Source organism: Gavia stellata, unplaced genomic scaffold (genome assembly GCF_030936135.1).
Source record: "Gavia stellata isolate bGavSte3 unplaced genomic scaffold, bGavSte3.hap2 HAP2_SCAFFOLD_53, whole genome shotgun sequence".
NCBI classification, from domain to species: Eukaryota; Metazoa; Chordata; class Aves; order Gaviiformes; family Gaviidae; genus Gavia; species Gavia stellata.
Genome location: NW_026776569.1, coordinates 707,489 through 712,687, shown reverse-complemented (window position 1 = coordinate 712,687; position 5,199 = coordinate 707,489).

Sequence of the window (5,199 nt, the reverse complement as noted above, 5' to 3'; positions counted from 1 at the left end):
CTGCCTCGGAGATATGCCAGATGGTGAAAGCCCTTGGCCAGATCTGCTCAGGCAGCCGGATGACTCTCTGGGCTCGGCCATCCAGCCAGTTTTTTACCCAGTGAAGAGTGTACCTGTCTAAACCACGGGCCGCCAGCTTCTCCAGGAGAATACTGTGGGGAACAGTGTCAAAGGCTTTACTGAAGTCCAGGTAGACAACATCAACAGCCTTCCCCTCATCCACTAGCTCCTCCACTCCTGGACAGGGCAGGTCTCCCCGTGCCGCTTTCTCCCCCTTCTCCTGGTGCCTTTCCTTGCTCCCTGCGCCCCGCTGTTGGTAGCACCAGCCTGCTGGGGGGCACAGCTGTAGGCTTCTGCTCTGCTCTGGTTTCTCTCTGCTGTCTGACGTCAGCCAGCGCAACCTTGCTACGGGGAGGGCTGTCAAGGAGGCACGGACAACAGGCAAGGGCATCCGAGCCGGAGGCGAGCCTTGGCGTAACGGTATTTGGCAGGTACAGAGTGATTTCTACCAGCCCAAGCCTTTACCAAGGCAAACAAGACCTTCAGCTTTCACCTACAACAGGCTGGCATTTCACTTCTCATTTGGGCAACAGAGAAAGGGATGAAGGAAGGTGGGGTCGTCCCAGATCACAAAACAACTCCTTGCTGATGCTCAGCTTCTGGAAGCTCCCGGCTCCCAGTCCTGGGTAAAGCAATTCACGTGTCTGAGAGGAGCTCCTGAATGGGGAAGCGAAAGGTTTTCTCTGTGTAGGGCTGGCGGGACCAGAGATATTTCCAACGTTTTGTACAACATCTCTACTCCAGGACAAAGGTGGAACTGTAGACTATCACCAGAGGAGAAGAGATAAGGAGCATGAGCCGGGAAGGTGCAGATGTTGACAAGAGGCACCTGCTCAAACGTCACCTCTTTGCGTACACCCCGTCCACTCCCATTCTCCTAAAATCCCACAGTTGCGGTACCAGGAGGGCTTTGGTAGGGAGGCATCATCTTCTAAGCCGAATCCTATCAGCACTACCTCCAAGAGAAAGTACAATGATGGTTGGGTTGAGTTGGGTTGGGTTGGGTTGGGTTGCGTTGGGTCGAGCTGGTTTTCGAGCCCAGGTTGCACAGCTGTAGAAACTGCAATGCCTTCAGCCCACGCTGTCCTCTTTATAGCACAGCATAGCATACAAGAGAATAAAATATTTCATTTGGAAGGGACCTACAAGGATCGTCTAGTCCAACTGCCTGGCCGATTCAGGGCTGACCAAAAGTTAAAGCATGTTGTTAAGGGCGTTGTCCAAATGCTTCTTAAACACTGAGAGGCCTGTGGCATGGACCACCTCTCTAGGAAGCCTGTGGCAGTGCTTGAGCACTCTCTCGGTAAAGAAATGACTTCTAATGTCAAGTCTGAACCTGCCCTGGGGCAGCTTTGAACCATTCCCATGTGTCCTATCCCTGGGAGAAGTGCTCAGCACCTCCCTCTCGACGTCCCCTCCCCAGGAAGCTGCGGAGAGCAACGCGGTCGCCCCTCGGCCTCCTTTTGTCCGAGCTAGACGAACGCAAAGAACCGCTCTCGGCCCTCAACACTGAGGCTCAGCCCAGCTCCCGCAGCAGGACGGAGCAGAGACATCTCCCCCTTCCCCTGGGGCAGCCGTCCCCAGCGCTCAACAGGCAAACTGCCCGGCCTGCCTGCGGCAGCGGCGCATCGAACAGCACCGGGCCGAGGGGCAGCCGAGGCGGGAGAGCGACCCCGCGCTCAGCAGGATCGGGCCGCTCCCTCCTGTGCTGCCGCGAGCAGCGCTGGAAGGATGAGCCCTCCCCTGCTCGGCCTCTGGCTCGGCTACACCCGGCAGCCGGAGGGGTGGGAAAAGGGAAATGGGTTTGTACTGCTCTTACCACGGGTGTCCTCAGCCAGTGCTACACTGGTGGGAACTGGTTTAGGCTGGGGGAGAGGATGCAATTCATGTAATTAACCAATTAGGCAATTAAAAAGGGAGCAGGAGAGCAGCAACAAACCCCAACCATAACGGCTTCCCCCAGCCCCACTCTTCCCAGGCTCAGCCTCACTCCTCCCTTCCCGACTCCTCCGCCCCCTCTCCCCTCCAAGCGGCACAGGGCGATGGGGAATGGGGCTGTGGGCAGCCCACAGCGCCTCGTCTCTGCCGCCCCTTCCTCCTCCTCACCTTGTCCCCCTGCTCCCGCCTGGGCCCCAGGGGCCGCAGCTCCTGCCAGGAGCCTGCTCCGGCCTGGGCTTTTCTCCAGGGGTTGCAGCTTCCTGGTGGAGCTGTCGATGGCCGCCTGAGGGGGACAGCGTTGGTGGCTGGATTCATTTCGCAGAATCACAGGCTACTTGAGGCTGGCCGGGAGGTCACCTGGAGGGTGAAGTCACCTGGTCCAACCCCCCCTTGCTCAAGCAGGGCCACCTGCAGCCAGTTATCCATGACCACGTCCAGAGGGCTGTGGAACATCTCCAAGGATGGAGACGCCTCAAGCTCCCTGGGCACTCTGTGCTGCTGCTCGTCACCCGCACAGCACCCTTTGCACTTCCCCTTGCTGAACTGCATGAGGTCCCTGTCAGCCCATCTCTCCAGCCTGCCCAGGTCCCTCGGGATGGCAGCACGGCCCCCCGGCCTAAGCGCCACTCCTCCCAGTCTGGTGCCATCTGCCAGCTTGCTGAGGGTGCACTCTGCCCCATCATCCAGACCATTAAGGAAGATGTTAAACAGGATTGGAGCCAGTACTGACCCCTGGGCAACACCAGGAATTACCGGCCTCCAACTCGTCTTGGTGCCACTGAGCAGCACCCTCTGGGCCCGGCCGTTCAGCCGGTTTTTGGTTCCCCTCGCTGTCAGCTCATCCAGCCCATTTCTGTTTGTGTGACTTGAACTCCATATTTAAAAAGAAGAGATTGGAAGATGGGCATGTGCAAGCACACGGCTTTCAAAATCTCAAGATATAAACCTCCCACAGTGGGTATTTCCACCAAAAGCCTCAAAACCGAGAGAGAAGAAAACACCCTGGAAGGCCAACAAATGTTTTTAATTCTGGCTTTGGCTTTTCTGCCTGTTGGTTCCAAAGGAGTTGTTTTTGCAAGGTGATACCAAAATCTGACCACGGATTAAAGGTCTTCCTCGAGGGACCTGTGGGCAGGTGGGCCAGGCGGCAGAGCTGTCCATCGCTCTGGAAGGTCTCTCTATGCTCTTCCTGGCCAGAGGCAGCACCGGGAGGAGGGACAGGGTGGGCTGCTGGTGCCCTTTGTGCAGCTTGGTCCCTGCTGGGGGCAGCTTTAGTGCTTCCTGGATTCCTCCTCCTCCTCCTTCTCCTCTCTGGCTTTGCAGGAGTCAGATGTGCTCCTCCCTCAACCAGGGTCACAATCTGCCCCCATCACCGCTGCAGTGTTTGTCTGGCATGTCTCTCTGGGGCGCTGAAACCCTTCTCCTCCTCCCTGCTGAGGGGTCACAGTCCGTGGTGGCCACAAACCGGCTGCGGAGATCATAGCCCCGTGGCGGGGATCTACTCCGCTCTCTCTGCCTCAGCCAAGTTTGCCCCCGAGCAGCCCTGGGTGCGGGAGCCAACTGGGAGCTGGCGTTGGAGGGCCCTGGAGCTCCATTATCCCTTGGGGCTCGGTCACAACGTGGAAGACTTATTCTCCCCCTCCTCCTCCTCCTCCTTGCTGAGCAGTACTCTCTGTACTCTACAAAACGGCTGCGGAGATCATAGCCCCGCCGCGGGGATCTGCTCCGCTCTCTCTGCCTCGGCAGGGTTTGCTCCCAAGCAGCACTGGGTGGGGGAGCCAACTGGAAGCTGACATCGGAGGGCCCTGGAGCTGCGTCATCCCTGGGAGCATGGCCACAATTTGGAGGACCAGTTATCATCCTTCTCCTCCCTGTTGAGTGGTCATAGTCCGTGGCGTCCACGAACCAGCTGCGGAGACCACTGCCCCACTGCGGGGATCTGCTCCAGGCCCTCTCCCTGGCCCCGTTCCTCTGGCAGCAGGAAAAAGGGCCGAATCCGTGCTCCTCGTCGTTGTCATCTTCTCGCACGCTGTGCAGCGCACGGTCAAATGGTTGACGGTGGAGCGGGAAATCAGGCTGTCTTCTGGGCACGGCGGAGGTGACGCTGAGCCTGCCTGGCCAGATGAGGCACGGCCGGCCTGCAGACGCCTCCCGGGCACCTGCCCAGGTTAGCTGGCTGGTGCTGGCTGGTGTGGAGGAGCTGCCGTGCTCTGGAGAGTCCTCCATGCCCACCGCCATGTCCTGCAAAGAGAGCTGTGAAAAGGTCCTGCCCTTTCCTCCCAAGAGGACCACAACGGTGGGGAAACCCCAGGAGCTCTGGGAGGGGACAGCTAAAGGCCTCCCAAAGGCTCTTCTGGAGGGCTGCCAAGGCAGAAGGGCCAAAGGCAGACAAAGGGGATGGATCTGGGCGGGATGCTTTCAGAGGGAGCAGCCTCGCGGCTGTCAAGAAAGCTGCAGTGTGGGAGGGAAAAGAGAGCAACGCCAAGATCCCAGAAAGAAATGCGCCTGGTGCCCTGACCCACTTCCCCAGAGCTACCTTAGTCTGACGAGGCAGATCCCATGCTCCCACAGAACCCGCCTGCTTGCTGCCGGCCGCCCACTGACTGAGGAAGGAGCGGGCATGTGATGGTGCCGGTGAGGAAGAAGTCCTTTCTCCCATTTTCAGATCGGAGCGTCTGGAGAGAAAGAGTGATCTCTGTTTAGGGCTGTTCTCGCAGCCTCCTCTGGGGTTCAGTTCCAACCTGTCATTTTCTCAGGGCAGATTCTATGACAGAGAGAAGACGCAACCAAAACTACAAGTGGGAAATTCGATTAGGGTCTTCCCACCAGGTCTGCCCCTGTCGGAGCAAGACCTCGTCTTTACACCCCCTACAACCGCCGTTTCATAGAATCATAGGATCATCAAATGGTTTGGGTTGGAAGGCATCATCTAGTTCCATCTCCCCTGCCACGGGCAGAGACACCTTCCACTAGATCAGGTTGCTCAAAGCCCCATCCAGCCTGGCCTGGAACATGTCCAGGGAGGGACATCCGCAAGTTCCCTTAGCAACCTCTTCCAGTGCCTCACCACCTCCAGCATAAAGAATTTCTTCCTAACGTCTAATTGAAATCTACCCTCCTTCAGCTTCAAACCGTTACCCCTCGTCCTATCCCTGCGCTCCCTGATCAAGAGCCCCTCCCCATCTTTCCCGTAGGCCCCCG